The following is a 17,816-nucleotide window of genomic DNA, read 5'->3' on the forward strand; positions in this document are numbered from 1 at the left end:
TTATTTACGTGATGATCCGTTCACTTCATGCAAACCAGTATAGTAGTATACTGTATTTTTGTAGCTGTGTAGCTTTTTATTGTAGCTGTGTGAATATTATATCCTAGCTAAAGGGGGCCATGCTGCATGGGTTCCCTGTGAAATTTGGTGGGAAAGTTGCAAGTTGCTAGCTAGTTTTACTTTAAAATTTAGCATCAATTTTAAATTTTAAGGCATTTCAAACCTTTAAATTGCAAAAATTCTGCAGCTCCTGGGGGTTGCACCCCCAGGCCCCTCTAATTGCTAGCTATAACTAAATGAACCATACAGCAAGTTTCATGCTGTGTTCCCTCACCCCTGTATGTCAGGTCTACATATAGTATAGAAAGTCTGAAGAACAACAGATAGGCTTGAGCATATTTATATAGCTAGCTAGCAGTGAAATGTCACTAAAATTGCATATATAAGTGTCTAATTTTCAAAAATGTCCTGTGGGGGCATGCCCCCAGACCCCCCTAGAATGCTCGTGCTTCGCACTTGGCAGAGTGTGCTTCGCACTTGGCAGAGTGTGCTTCGCACACTATGCAACAGCTCCTTTCTCATTGGCATGTATATAGTAGCAATTTCAACATTATAGTCAATGGCCTGACCAACTCAATTTTCCCTCCTCCGGCCCTGACATTGCACTCGCGGCAGTGCTTTAACTAGTATATGAAGCATTGGCTGCTACCATACCAGTCTACCATTGCATCTTGTGGTGTAACCATGTGTATTGGGTGAGGTTATCTGTTAAAGAAGTGACTGATTCTGTTTTGTGGATATGCCGAGGTAGTGGGTGCATGCATATATGTATATCAAGATGTATATGGTGTCCCGGTATATATTAATACCATATCATGCAGTACTTGCATGCTACTCAAAGCAGTCAAAATGGCATATGTTGCTCTAATCTAAAGTTCCCACAGTCAGTATTGAGAACCAACAGTCCAAGCATCATTCCATCCCTACTACGGTAATAATTATAGTATACAGGAACAAGTTAATAATGAATGAACCTGAAAGCATTGCAGATTTTAATGGATTCATGAATAATGCATTTTGCACATGAATTGATGATGCATTTCATTTAGAAATCCTCCAGCTAAGGTGCAACATGAAATTTTGTACACAATCAAACTTTAATAACTCCTAGTACAGATAAATAATTATTTAATAACATTTGCAATAAATATTGTGTGTATGTAGTTAAAGCTGCAACTTATGTACAATCGTCAAATGTTCAAAGTCAACTGAAAGAGGATATTTGGGGTAACCACATGCATACAGAACATTGTCACAAAGTTCAGTTGTAACACTTGATTCGTCTTTCCATATACTTTGAACTTTAGTGCCAGAATGCTTTGAGGCTACTATATTATGTAGAATGCTTTCAATTTCAACTCTCTGGGAATTTATAGGTTGATTACACAATCAATCAGAAAATTAAGAGTGTTTGTTCAGCTTTCTTTAGATTTACATGTACAGTGTAGTCAAGATTGTATAACACAACTTCAAGCTTATAAAGGTTGACCGAGATAGTAAGGTATTAGATTTTGCTTCTAAAGTATCTGTTTTAGGGGAAATCTGTGGAAGCACACGCATGCAAAGTAATTAATGCCATCCATATGATGCTGTGAAAATAAATGCGTACCTGCTTTTCATGAAAGTAACAAGTAACCAGTGTTTGAGGAGACTATACACATAAGAGAAACATCTAGAGTTCATGCATATTACTTCAACACAACAGATGTACAAAGTACAATCCATGCAGGTTCCAAGGGTTCTTTTAAATTTCATGATTATTGTTTACATAACTGATTTTAAAAAACAGCTTGATTATAGTACATATACGTACTAGCTTTCGATAGTATGAGTAGAAATACAGTAGGTAACAAGTTCCAATCAATCAAGACACTATTTTCCAAATTAAAGGGGTCAATGGGGTAACACACATTTTGAAAACTAAAATGGGTGTATGTTGGGCATTTTCTGAATTGCCACAATTACAACTTAATGCAAAATTTTAAATTTAATTGTGATTTGAACTTTAAATTCTGTTGTTAAATTTTGTGAAAATATTAAGTACATGCCTAAACAAGCAATCTCCTTTTTACAAAATGATCAAACTTAAATTAATGTGGGTTACCCCCTTTTATGATTATTATTAGAACTTTACAGTGGCCAGTACTGAAAGTCTGACAGCACCCATCTAGTTGCAATTCTCTGTACTCTCACAATAGTGTGTATATCTTTTGATAAATGATGATCCCAAACTGAGAATGCATACTCTAGCTTTGGTCAAACTAGATCCAGATGGGCACCAGATTTACTGATTCATCACATCTGTTTAAATTACATCTAGCTATACTTGCAATGTTGTTAATGTGTGGAGAGATTGACATTGATCAGTGTAATAAGACTCCAAGATTTAAATAGATGTTGGTTTGTATGAGAAATATTTCATTATCAATGTAATACTGGAACTGAGGTGGTGAGGTAGACCTTAAAGATGACACATTAATTTATTGATGTTTAGGCTCATCTGCCCATTGATTTAAGCCCTGCTGTAAATGATGATGATCTAGTTCAGAATGAATCACTTGGTATAGCACACAGTCATCTGCAAATAATCTGATACATGAAGATATATTGGCATGGTAGTAATGTCAATGATGCATAATAAAAACAGAAGTGGGCTTAGAAGCATTCCTTAAGGAAGACCTGAATCTAAGGTGAACCCCAAGAAACTTCATGAAATAAATTGCTAGCATGCACATATATACTGATGACAGTGTGCACATACGTACATTGTATCACACAGGGAGGACCTTGAAAAGACCAAATTCTTGTCAATCATTCTAGATTTGAACAAACTACCTCGAAATACTACAGCCACTTTAGTATGCTACAGTACAACTATAAACTCACAGAAAATATGCATCCATGTCAAGGAAATAGTGGAAAATGTTGTAGTTGCAAATTCTGTCAACAGATTTGGGAATTTATTTTGATAATAGCTTCAAAATTTCAACCATTCAACTATTATATATGCTGTAGCTAGTCAAACCTACTCAATAGAACCAGGTCTGAGTAACATATCAATGGCGGATCCACGATGGGACATTTGGGGCAAACCCCCCTCCTCACCTTTTGGAGGAACATACTTCTGATTAAAATACTAAATTTTATGTCAGAGCAGATTAATTAACTCATGAAAATGATATGCACATTTTAGTAGCATTTATTACAAATTCACCTGACACCAAAGCAAACCAAAGTCAAACTAGCTGTGAAATTGCCACCAGCACCTTCTACTGTACTAAGTGCCTCAAAACATAATTTTGTGTTGCTGTTGTTTAAGAGATTCATAGCCTTTTACATGGCTTTTAAGACTCCACAACAATCTGCAAAAGCCAAAATGTCAAAAATCAACAGTGAGACACTACTAAGTGATGATTATTTGCTGCTTCAAAAATGCAGCAACCACTAGCTGTAACAAGAGAATCTGGCTTTCCCCAATCACCTATAGTATGTTCACGTTGAGCTGAATCCTGAAAAACAGCTAAAAATTAAAAGTGGATTTTTCCCAGCAGAGTTAACATTTCAGCCAACCAGATGATTATTGGTAACAGCAAAGGTGTCAACAACAGACACGTACGGTTTGGCTCCATTACAAGTTCGGGAAATGGCTGTAATGGACACTGTACTTATATGGCTTCCCCATAGGAAATGTATTGTTAAAATTTTGATTGGCCGTAAATATTATGTCAAACATTTGAACAAAAAGATTTTGAAATAGTTTTAGCGGGTCAAACAGTACTACAAATGAGCCAAATTTCAAGATTGTGTGTACTTGCATCCATGAGTTATTAAATGTTTTTGAGGATTCAGCTCAACGTGAACATACTATACAACTTAGCCTGTTTGTGCCCCTTCCCTTGCCAACTCCTGGATCCACCACTGATGTAGAGAACAGGTTACATAGCACTTATTATTTAGAATTAGTGTGTACTATTTAGAATGTATCATGTAATGTTTTAATCACGTGAGAATACTGTGGCATGTGTTGTGTGTGCTCGAGCTGAGGGGAATCTGTCGACATCACGGCAATCCGGGATAGTTCCAGTTCGTTACGGTCCTGATCGCGAACGTTTTCAGATAACTGAATATGCTCAAAATTTTGTCCAAAATGCTTTCAGAAATTTCCCAAAATTATGTTCTTCAGTGTTCCCCATTATGCTTCTTAGGTATGCAACATTTCTTACAAGTGTCTTGGAATGTTTTAATCAGTGAATGCTCCATTAGAGTATTTTACTATGAAGTGACTATTCTATTAAAGAGTATCAATCTAATGGGGCACTCTATTTCAGTTTGAAATTTCCACTGACTGCTCTATTAGGGAGTATCAATCTATTTTTGTAGAATTAAGCTCCATAGTTTGGAACCTCTGGAACTGGAACCTGCAGAACCCTGAAACCTCTGGAACCCTGGAACCTCTGAAACCCCTGGAACATCTAAAACCCTTGAACCTCTGGAATTTTTGGAGCCCTGGAACTTCTGGAACCATAGAACCTTTGAAACACTGGAACTTCTGAAACCTCTAGATCCCTGGAACCCTAGAATCTCTGGAACCCTGGAACTTCTGGAACCCTGAAACCTATGGAATCCTGGAACTTCCAGAACCTCTGAAACCATGGAACCCTGGAAACTCTAGAACCTGGAACCGTGAAACCCTGGAACCTCTAGAACTTTGAAGCCTATGGAATCCTGGAATCTCTGGAATTCTGAAGCCTCTGGAACCTCTGGAACCCTACTACATAATACACTGTATAGTGATATTTTGCAGGAAGTTTAGCAATGGTGTTGATTGTATTAACCATGCACCTGACACTATCATGATAACAAAAGTTTGCTAAGGCTGACAGATACTTACACAGGGGCGGATCTAGGATTAATAAAAAGGGGGGGGGCTAACTCAAGGTACTGATCTCTTGGGTAGAGGTGTAAAGCACACTTCCCAGCATGCTGGAACTAGGGGGGTCTGGGGGCATGTCCCTCCAGGGAATTTTGAAAAATAGATACTAAAATACTGCAATCTGGAGACATTTCCACATAAAATGCATACTATTTTCTGCCTGTAGATATTTTATATACTGCCTTTAGATTATAGGTATGGCTCTCTGAAGCATTTTGTTAATGGAAAAGTTTGGGTAGGTACAGACAACCAAGTACATGATGCACCCTCTCACAATTGCACAACACTGAATAGGTGCAATTGGTGCATGTTAAAATAATAATGTTGAAAATGGAAAATTTTGAAATTTGAACAATTCAAGATTGAATTTGAAAGCATTTTCAATGGAAATTGTGTACCTGAATCAAGTATTGCCATACATATTAACTACACAAGTAGATGAATGAAGCCCTGTAAACAGACCAATGCACTTCATTGTATGTATAGATGCAGGTGGATTTGGAAAAATTCCATAACAGAACCAACTATATGCTTCCAGTGAATGTTCTATTAGAATAGTTAGGTGACTGCTCTATTAGAGTATCTCGATCTTGTATACCTCCAATGCTGATCCGGGTCCTTGTTGCATAAACATTAGCATAAATCCACTGATAATACCTTGGAAAGATATTTATAAGGTGGTTTTATGAGTATCTGTATTATTAGTGATCATATAATTATGCTAAGACAAAATTTCATTATAGTACTCAGCATATTGATCAAGTAAAGCCTGAAAGTGAAGGGGGGGGGGGCTTCAGCCCCCAAAGCCCCCCCTGGATCCACCCCTGTTACATGTATTGTTACTGACTTTCCAATACAAGAGATACTCATCAGTCATTAGTATTGAAATGTTTGCACACATGATAAACTGTATGCAATTGTAAAGATTCTAGTAGGTGAAACTTGGTAGATACGTACAGTACAGAATATGAATTTGTCATGAATATTTGCCTTGAGATGCTTATATGAATTTAATGGGTAGCTACTGGCACTGGAGCAATCCGAAATACCTACTAGAAGAGAAACATTTTTTTTTACACTGGTGCAGCTTACCAAAACAGTGCTAAATGCATCCATTGTAAATTTTGCCATAGTAGCAGCAGGGTTGGGGACCAAACAGTATAATAAGCGAATTATTTTTATGGACACCAACAATGTGAAGGGAACCAGCTTAACCTTGGGGGGACATGGGTTTGGGCAAAAATGATTGTTTGCCAATGAAGTTGTGCACAGAAATTGGAAAAATGCATCATATGAAAGGTAAACTACTCTAATAGAGCTGTCGATTTGGTGTTATAGGGTTAACTGTATGTACATGGCTAATGGTGCTGTACATAAAGGATTTTTCATTTTAACAAAAAACTTGTTATCCCTGCTGCAAAACAGCAAACACTTCATTTATTAAAATAACAACGGGAATTTTTGTTGCTGTAACATCTATTTATTTATTTATTATTATTGATTAGCAAAACCCATTGGGTAAATCGCTAATGTACAAAAGCAAAATTTTAATGTCTGCATTCTGCAAACGGTTTTTGAAAGTAAGTAAGTCTATATTGTCAAGATCTTCCATATCTAAATTGTTCCAGTCTGGTATTGATCTTGGTAAGAAAGAGTTACTATATCGATTTGTTCTGGCATACAACTGTAATAGCTTCAAGGGATGGTTTGCCCTGGTACTGTAACATCATTTTCTTGTTAAAGTAAAAACTTTTCGTTAAAACATCTAGAATGTTAAAACAGCAATTAACAGTTCTGCCTAAACAACGTATGTAGGGACCCGCCGATTATGCTCATTATTTTACCTATTATGCTATGCTGCACTGCTCAATATTTACCTATTATGCTCAATATTTTTACCTCAGTTCCCATGTTTTTCTAATAACTTTGCACTTTATGGAAAAGCAGTAAGTGGTTGAAGCACAGACTGTAAATCCTTGCTTGTCAAAATGCATGTCACAGAAAAGATCGATATACTCTAATAGAACAGTCAGCTACCTGATAATTTTATTAGAGTTACTGACTGTTCTATTAGAGTATATCGATCTTTTTGTTGGATATGTAATTTTTGATAAGCAAGAATTTATAGCATTGCACAAGTTTTCTTCCTTTTATGCTAGCATTATGCTCAATGCTTTCAGGCACCCATTATGCTCATTATTACTGGGGCGGATCCAGAGTTTGGAAAGAGGGGGGGCACCTTTCTGAAAAACAGTTGAAGACCAAAAAAACTTGCTGAAAACCAGTTGAAGACCAAAAAAAAAAAAAAAAGTCACGACAATAATAGCTAGTTATCCTTACCAACTATATCACGTCTGTTATATGTAAAATAAAATCCTATTTATAGCTTCATAGGTAAGCTACACTGCCTCATGAACATTGTGACTGCTTTATTAGAGTAATTGACTGCTCTATTAGAGTATCTTGATCTTGTATGCAATTTCTTGAAGGGGGGGGGGGGGGGGGGGGGGGGATTTGCCCCAAATGCCCCATCCTGGATCCGCCATTGTATTATGCCAGCATAATCGGTGGGTCCCTAAACGTATGCTTTTTGTCATTTTTTGGGCATTTTTTACAGTGTATAGTAAAACTTTAATTTATCAGCAGTTAGGATCATTTGCTAAAAGTGTAAGAATACTATGTATTGGTATAGCTATGTGATAAAATTTTCAATTGACTTTGCAACTCTTACACAATTTAGAGGTGTACTTATTCTCTGGGAAAGTTAGTTTACCTATCCCAATCTGTTAGGTGAAGCTAACTAGATAAAGGCTTTTGATGACAACAAGACATCCTATTCAACGATTGTATTGGGTAGATGTATTGTATCCTAGCTACTTGTGTTCTGGTTTATGAGTATATAGAGTATGTTTGTTAACAAACTGAAGACATCGCTGCATAGTAAAGCACATTACTACCACCACTCAGGTTTACCATATCACTTTCACCGACACACTAGAATACAGCACAGTAATCCATGGCTACTTACATCTCTGTATGGTTCTTCAGCAGTGTAAGAAGTACCGTGGTTACCATATGGACTGCTGACCTCACTAGATCAGTATTTGATGATGTCATCACTTCATCCAACCAATTAGCTATGCTTAGCAGCATGCATAAGCATGCCCCCTGAAAATTTTTTGGATTTCCAAAGCTTGGATTTGAGTATTGTGACACCCAAAACTCCTTCAGCAGCCATGCACTGCATCACTGTTTAAGCCACATACATAATAAATCTATAATAATAACATTGTGATGATTTGATGTGATGTTTTGTGACATGTATCCATATCAAATATACTGCAGTACATTTAATACCCCTTTAGAAACCACTGAAACAGTGTGTTAATGTGTGGTAGAATGGTGCAAGCTGCACTTCGCTGAAAGCTGCAGGTTCGCTTCCCTAAGCCATAGACAATTTTTTTTCCCCTTTTTGGATCTTTTACCTTCACCTTTTTGGAAATTCTTTGACTGCTCTATTAGAGTCGCTGACTTTTCTATTAGAGTATATCGATTTTTTTAGGTGAAAGTGGTCGGCCATCCTTGACCGGTTCACCTGCGGTTCAGTAGGTAATTGGGTGGTCTTCTAGCTAATTGGTCGGTAAATATCCGATGGCCGACCGTTGTAATCTACCCTGCTAAGTTATAACCCAGTATGTCAGGGGCGGATCCAGGGGGGGGGGGGGGGGGCTTTGGGGGCTGAAGCCCCCCCCCTTCATAATTTTTACAAAGGCTTTACTTGATCGATATGCTGAGTATTATAATGAAATTTTGTCTTAGCATAATTATATGATCACTAATAATACAAATACTCATAAAACCACCTTATAAACATCTTTCCAAGGTATTATCAGTGGATTTATGCTAAAGTTCATGCAACAAGGACCCGGATCAGCACTGGAGGTGTACAGGATCGAGATACTCTAATAGAGCAGTCAGCTAACTACTCTAATAGAACATTCACTGGAAACATGTAGTTGGTTCTGTTATGGAATTTTTCCAAATCTGCCTGCACCTATACATACAATAAAGTGCATTGGTCTGTTTAAAGGGCTTCATTCATCTACCTGTGTAGTTAATATGTATGGCAATACTTAATTCAGGTACACAATTTCCATTGAAAATGCTCTCAGATTCAATCTTGAATTGTTCAAATTTCAAAATTTTCCGCTTTCAACATAATTATTCTAACATGCACCTATTCAGTGTTGTGCAATTGTGAGAGGGGTGCATCATGTACTTGGTTGTTTGTACCTACCCGAACTTTTCCATTAGCAAAATGCTTCAGAGAGCCATACCTATAATCTAAAGACAGTATATAAAATATCTACAGGCAGAAAATATTATGAATTTTATGTGGAAATGTCTCCAAATTGCAGTATTTTAGCATCTATTTTTCAAAATTTTCCTGGGGGGTATGCCCCCATGCAGACTCCCCTAGTTTCAGCATGCTTCGCACACCTCTACCCAAGAGATTAGTACCTTGAGTTAGCCCCCCCTCCCTTTTATAAATCCTAGATCCGCCCCTGTATGTGAAATAGGAAAATTCTACCGCACAGGCCTAAACTAGGTAAAAGTGATTTATTGCTCATACATACCATACGTATATAGGTACTGCATGGTCGTGTTGCAGGTTTTAAAAAATCATTTGTCCAAAATTATATTAGCTGACTTATTTATATTTTAAAATAAGTTGTCTGGAATGTAGTAACTTAACAGTTTTCTTAATATTCTTATTTGTATCTATTGTAGACCTATAGTTTAGGCCAATGAAACTTGATTAGCAGTTTCGCGTCATCGCCCGCATGCTTTTGATACACCCGCATGAATTTCATTATTGGCATTTCAGACTGAAATACTCTAATAGAGCAGTCACTTTTACTCTAATGGACCAATCAGCTATACTCTAATGGAAAAATCATTTGTTATATGGATTAGTAACGTACTTTAGTTATTTAATGCAAGAGTAATCAGTGTAAATCTCACTTTTTTTGGCAGAAATCTTCATGATTGGGATGTGTGTTGTACATTTGGAAAATAATGAATAGCTAATAACCGCCCGCCCTCATCAAATTTTCAAAAATCTGAGCAAGAAACTGGTAATCAAGTTTCATTGGCCTTACTGTGTAATGTCAATAGGGTAGTAATGGAATTGGCAGTTTATTATGAATACATCTGCACATATTGATCACTAGGTTAGTAAGCACTGTTTAACACTAGTTCCTTGTACAATGTATAACCAATCACAACACACCAACATAATGCTTGAATGGGGCATTGTTACAGGGGGACAACTAAAATAAAATACCACATGCTTAAGTGTAGCTACTGGCTATTTTATATTCCATACGCACTAGCACCATTTTATCCAAGTGTTCTGTCTTAGTATGCAGTGCATTTTACTGTGCAATGTACATTCTACGTATGTCTTGAAGCATAGCTGATACTACTTTTTTATAGAGATGTGGTCTCTTAATACAGGTGGCCACATGTAAGACAGGTGCCACCTTACAATTGTAAATGATATCACATATCTAACTCTATATAATTATGTTGGAAGCGCAAATCTGCACTATGTTTTAGTACCATAGCATGATGTGCGTGGGCGGGAGAAATAGGGCTACTTTTTGCTCTTATAAATGGCTGTAACTTTGGAATAGTAAAAGCTACAGATTTTCTTTAAATGTTAGCAAACTCTTCAGAGCAAGAGCATTAATTTTACACCAAGTGTGTGAATTTTGAACCATTTATAGGTGAGACAGATGACAAACTGACCATTTTAAAGCATTAAATTGGATGTAAAGGTCACCAAAGGTCAAATCTGAGGTGGCTCCATATTAAAAAATAATGTTTATGATACATACAAACTATGTAGCAGGTTTTATGCTTTTATCCAAAAGTGCACAAAAAGGTCTTAGCACCCTAACTACTTTAGATGTTGATTAGATTAGGATATAATTTATAAGTTAGCCATTCTCTGTATTGAGTCAGTCTGTATGTTAGTGCTGAATGAGTTGTTGTTAATGTCAGAGTTAGTATTATATACAATATAACAGTTACAAGTGTGGTCATTATTGTTTATGACTATGATGTTGGGATTATAGCCATACATCACTAGAGCTCAATAAGTCCAGCATACTTTTTTTCAGAAATATTCTACTACTTGATTATAATTATTGCTCATAAAACTGTTATGATATAAGGAAGAGCAGTGTCAGTAGTTGTAGCTCAGTAGTGATGATGATAAGAGCTAGATATTACTTGGTTAAGTGGTAAGAATTTGTTTCAAGCCCAATACAAAGTCTACATACTTCATGGAATAAACTTGAAACCTCCTCCACACCAAAATGCTGGATAATGTAAAAGCAATAGCAGGTTTTGGAAATTTAGTTGAAACACAAAAATTTTCAGACATAAAAACCACTCAGAAATTACTCAGTATGCATGTAGTAAATACATATTTCAGAACATGCAGTAAATTCATCTAATGAATTTAGTAACATGTGTATATGGACTTGTCTATAGTGTGACGTCACCCAACACAAAAAATTTGAGGTCTCAATGTCTCGTTAATATTTTGTAAAAATATTTCAGTCATGATTCCATGGGTTCAGTCCATAAAGCATTAATCCTTATAATTTAGAGGTTTTGTGGGTTTAGTAGAACACCAAAACAAGGATGTTTCATCCTCTTACTTTTCCAGCCATAATAATGCCACAAACAACAGTGATTATTCAAAATGTGCCACAAGAGCCAGGAGGCATATATGCAAATTGTTGACAGTGCAGTCTAGCTGTACAGAAAAGTGATGATGTCAACTATAATGTTGCATAATTTCTATCGACTGCTGCTTTACCACCTTAATGGTGTCCAACTTGGACAGGATTGTGGTTGGTGCTCTGCACATACAGTATTTACAACAGCTACAAGCTGCTGGTGCTCAGATAAGTGAAACCTCCGTAACTCAACATACAGAGATGACTACAGATTCTAATGCATATGTAACAAAACTTGTTTTGATGTTTGCATGGTTACACAAATGGCATTCTAGTAAAATAGAGTGTTCAACATATTTTGTATGCTATTGCTTGTTTGCTAGCTAGGCACAATACAAATAATTGTTACAGACAACTATATCAGCTACAGCTAACCACATTCACAGTGCCCTGTTGTACCATGGTACTCAGGTACTGCATGATAATTTTTTTTTCATAATGTAAACAATCAAATAATGAGCATCGCACTAGAGAGGTTGAGGTGGGCTGGTTTATTCTTCTTGCATCTTTGACATAGGGTTCAGAGCATTATTATGCAGAGCATTATTATGAAGAGACTATTGGACTCTTTATAATGGTACCGTGTTCTACAGTTACAAGTACAAAGTAGTTTTTGTTGCATTCAATGTGCTTGCAAGGAGTATAGTATCTTTAGAGCAATGGATCTTGCTTAACTAGGCTCAAGCAACTCCTACTCAATGATGTGTATTTTGATTATAGTAATTTTAATCTATAATTGCTTTAACACTTAGTGAAGAGCCGCAGAATGAGAAACGAATTTTAAAACTAATTGCAATAAAATAATGTATGCATACCACAATGCAAAATATAATATGCATGCCTACAAAGAACAGCATTACCTACATAAGCAAAATAATGTACCTATGCAGCTACATAATCAGTTCAGACGTTACAAATTGATTGACATTTAATCATGATCATCACCCACTGGGATATCCGCAAGGTTTTCATAATCTGTATGATTTAAAACAACTTAGATGTTCAAGCATACAAATACAAAACATTTAATACATAGCATGAAGCTACTTAAAACTTCAGTAGAAATCAGCAACTAAGTAGGGATTAAATGTCTACCTGATTTCATCACCAGTTTATTGTATATTATTATGATCCCAACTAAAACTTTAAATTCCAAAGTTTTTTTCTTATAGCTACTGTACTTGTTTGGCTAGTGAACCCATGTATACCACATCAAACCACAAGAAATATCAAAAAGTATACATCTGAATGTACTCATGCTTTAACCATTAATTTCTGAAAAGCATTGTGGATACTCCACTCTGTTTCATGATCGTAACCCTAAAATTTTTGATTTTGATACTCCGTAAGCAGTTAGTTGCATTAAATTGTACTAGTTTTTAAAACACCACTTATGGCGATGAGCATCATACATTTAATTGTGGCATGGAGAGAAAGTATTGGGCAAGCTGGTATAGCCTATATTGGCAGTTTGACACTCTACATATCTTAAAATTTAATATTATGAACTCTTGATTTAAATATAACTCAGACAAGTGACTAGAATGTAGCCTGGGAAGCACCTTTGATCTGTGTTACGTATAAACACAATGAGTGTATGTAAAGGAATTAATATGCTGATTAGCATGACAACACCCCTGGTAGTGTGCACTTGGCATATTCGAGCAGTGTACACCCAGGGGTGCAATCACTACCTAACCTGTATTTAATATGCTTGCAGTATTATAGTACTTTCCTAGCTATACACACACCCTTTCACCACACCTACCTTCATTACCTACTGTTGCCTCACAATAACATTTTCCACAAAGCCATAAAGTGTACACAACAACACTAAACAAGCAAAAACTCATGCAAATATTTACCTCATGACATTGTACAATTGTCCATAAAGTGTACATAACAGCTCAAAACACAAATAAACATTCATACATATATATATGTGGATATGGCACACTGCATAACTAGATTTACAGGTTACCATGAAGCAAGTATGTCTTCCAATTATTACAAGATTGCAGTGATGTACCATACGTATATGCTTAGCAACTTAACATGATAGTAGCAACCACTGAGCAACCATATAAGTTAAATTTAGCGTAATTGATTTGGTTTGGCCATGCACAGATAATTAGCACTTCATCCGCCTGCCCTCAGTCCTCAGTTGCTGTTTAACTATACATGATTATGTATGTGTATCTAAGTTCAATATCAGTAATTGGATGCAAAACAACTAAGTAAATAATGTGACTAAGTTATACATATAAAGGTTCAATCTTTATACATGGACAACCATACAAAGCACATACAACAATAGATGCACTGGCACATATACTTAATGCATAATTTTGGGTGGGAGGAAGGGAAAAGTTTTCTGCTGTGCGCTATGGCATGATCTTGTGATTTTAAACCTGTCAAGCTAGTTTATTAGTATAATTATGTAATAGGATGGATGGGTGTGGTATTCGGGATTAATAGCGTGAGCATTGTAAACAGGAAGGAGTAAAATAGTGCGAGGCGAAGCCGAGCACTATTTCCTTCCTGTTTACAATGCGAGAACTATTAATCCTGAATACCACAGCCATCTGTCCTATTGCAAATTAATCCGACAATCATAGCAACTGTTACTAGGCAACAGAAATTCAACAAATAACCACCGCAAAAGATCAATCACACTTAGCAACCGTTACCTAGCAACCGTTGCTATGGTCTCAAAACGACGTTTACCTTAGCAACCGTTGCTAAGCAACCATATTGTTGTTATGCCTTGGCCATGTATCACTATGGTAACAATAGTTGTCAAGTCGGACATTTACTTCTAATATAAAATCCACCACACTATTTTAGCCAATCAAATTAGTATTATAGATTTTTGTCAAGGGATCTTGACAAACAAGTGTAATACTAATTCTATTGGCTAATTGCTTGACGTATTTCATCAATATAATACGTCGAGCTGCTATTGAGAGTATTATACAGTAACACATTCAGTTGTTGGATTATACAATGAATCATTATGACATCATCACGTTTCATGTATCCTACAGGATTGGTTCATGTTTTAACCTGAAACAAGTGTATTGTTTTCGGTTCATGGTGCTAGCACTGGGCTACTTTGCTAATGTACAATGCTCTAATGGGCCTTGCAATCATCTCATGGAGTCTGTGTTGCTGAATTTATTTACATTACCTGAAAGGCTAGTTTATTTCTAAAGGATGCTGGCTTCATTTACTGTGGTATGGTAGGTTTGCACTGTATTTATTCTATGCCCACACCACAGCATGTTAACTTCTATTATTACATTGCAACAAATTACATTATGACATATATACTCACATACCCCGTCTCCTTCGTTTACGCCACAGCCCTACTAAGACTAACAGGATGATAACAACAACAACAAAACCAAGCACAGGTAGTCCCACTTTAATAAGTAGATCACTAATCTGAACTCCTCTGTCTTTTTTCTCACTCCCTATACCGGAAATGTATGAGTTATAGCTAGTCCGATTGACATTTGCAAACATCAAAAAAACTAAAACAAAAATGTTTGCTACAGACACACATTGTTTATATATTGGTAAAAACTATCCCAATTCTCATTGTTTTGTGTAGACTGAGTAAAAGGTACATACAGTATTTAGTTTAATAACAATTGAGTATAAGCTACATATACTGGATTGAAATGCTTTAATTCATGTATCATAAATCAACAATTTCCCACAATAATGCACAACGGCTATGTGTAGCTTAAAATTTATATGTGTGCATTTACAGTACACATGTAGGGTAAGTAGTACAAGGAAAAGAAAATTTAGAGTATATACTATCAAAACTTTTATATGTACTACAGTATGACAGGAAATTTAAAGAATGAGTTAAATTCAATTCCATAAGCTCCTTGAATAGTACTAAGTCTTGATTTTCCCTACATATAATTCATCAAAGCTGATGAAGTATGGCTCTGTAAAATGTTCCTTCTGCCAAAATTTCCTGTTGTACATTACATACTGTGTACATAATTGATATTCATCCACAGCAAAATCCAAGGTGATCCACAATTAGCAGCCCTTAAACAGCTTTTGCTAACTAATATCTACATAGGTACATACCTTGTACAGTTAAAGTGGCATTTTTGGTACTATTTCCAACATCATTCGTAGCTTTGCACACGTATCCTCCTTCATCAGATGAATCGATCTTAATTATTGTTAGGTTACTGGAGACTAAGCATCCATTTGGAAGATTAGTGATGTTACAATCTCCGTAAGTTTCATGAACAATGATATGTTTAATTGCAGTATTGTTTGAGCTATTATTCAACACTTTCCCATCTTTGATCCATTGAATTACAGCACGAGGATAAGCAGCAGCAACACATGTAAACGTGACATTGCTTTGTTTTTTGGTTGCATGATTCTTAGGAGGAGTAATAATGTTAGGAGCCACTATGTATTCAGAAATTACAATATATATAATAACAGAAACATGTGACAGTTTCATACACTACAGAAAATACTATATGCTGATTATGGAATATTCTCAAAAGTATGTTTTGTTCAGTAATAACTTAGCAGCTACGTACATGGCATAAATTGTACAAACATCCCACATTTCATAGATGCATAACTTTATACGGCCACAACCCAAAATATGGGGCATTCCTAGGACCACACATTGTAACTTTCCATGTCTAGTGCATGGTGCTGCAGACCTATATACAAATTCAAGAAAAGATTTATATAGCTACTAGTGTAAAAATTTAATACAGGTGTACTTTTGTATTGTGTTGTACATTTTCTAAAGTCTGGTCACTTTTAAATTGTTGTAGTGGTACCCTTTGTTTATGTACATAAAAATATGTACAGTGCATTCATGATTGCAAACTTGTTGTACAAGTAGCTAATTATGTAGTGATTTATATCAAAACAGCCAAGTTTGGTAAGACCCTCAAGGTGAAAAATGTATTGTTCATAGTTCGTAGTCATGTTAGGGTTGTTTTTTGAGGTGGGGGAAAAGCAGAGAGGGTTAAGTCACCTCACTTTAAACAATTATATGACCCAGACAAATATATTTGCAGTGAACATGAATCAAAGGATCATAGCGTTTTCACCTTGACATTGAAAACAACAATGTGACTGAAATTAGTGGTGAATAAACACTATTGGATTTATACTTAAGCGAGTTGCCACAAGCTGCTTTGAAATACAGTGTAGGTTATATTCTACTGCAAGCCATTAATTGGTATGGAAGTGGTGGTCCATGGTATTCACAGCAACCCAAAGGTAAGCTCTACCTACATTATGGTAATACGAAATGATCCACATTTGGTATAATATTATAACTAGTGAGTATACTAACCACAGCCTATGACCATAGGGAGGCTGGAGCCACTGAGTATTCTAAGCTGAAATACCAGAGAAAGTCATTCAGGAAAATGAATGACCTTCCACTACTCTGTCAAGGCATTATTCTAATATGTGATTCATAAAACAAAGCTGCATGTACAGGAAGATTTGTGGATAATAGTAAAGACATTGAATGGAGTTTAACTTGTTAAAGACTGCAAGTTACCCGTGAATTAACTGACAAGCTTTGCAAAATTGACAAATAAGTTGAGCTTTGGAAAATTGACAAAGTCAATCACTTGGAACTTCATTGAAGAGTGAGTTCCTTGGTGGGGTGGTTCCGGGAACTTACAGTATGTTACAGTCTGTTAAGAGTGCTTAAGGAATTAACATCTACACTTTGTTTGATCAGTTGAACACACTGATTGGAAGTAAAAGCCATAATCAATTCGTGACCATTGACATAATACTATTCTGATTCAGAAGGAGTGAGTTATGTAGTATCTACATCATGGTTGTCATCTCACAACTATTCGAAATAACTAGCACTATGAGATGGTAGGTGCTCATAACAGTCTGGTATGTGTGCATTGTAATAAACAACAGAAACATTAATTTTATACTCATATCTATTTCTGCATTTACTGACTTCAAGAGAG

At 36.1% G+C, this 17,816-nt stretch overlaps 1 long non-coding RNA gene across 1 annotated transcript; it reads right to left on the reverse strand.

The window, feature by feature from the left end:
* Positions 1-12,647: 12,647 nt before the first annotated feature.
* LOC136255471 (uncharacterized) lies at positions 12,648-16,190 on the reverse strand. The gene is made up of 3 exons (XR_010700906.1): positions 15,922-16,190; positions 15,150-15,284; positions 12,648-12,783 (listed from the first exon to the last, which is right to left on the reverse strand). It is a non-coding gene; the product is annotated as an uncharacterized lncRNA (long non-coding RNA).
* Between the last annotated feature and the right edge of the window lie 1,626 nt (positions 16,191-17,816).

The sequence above is a fragment of the Dysidea avara genome, chromosome 5 (assembly GCF_963678975.1).
Source record: "Dysidea avara chromosome 5, odDysAvar1.4, whole genome shotgun sequence".
Taxonomy (NCBI): Eukaryota; Metazoa; Porifera; class Demospongiae; order Dictyoceratida; family Dysideidae; genus Dysidea; species Dysidea avara.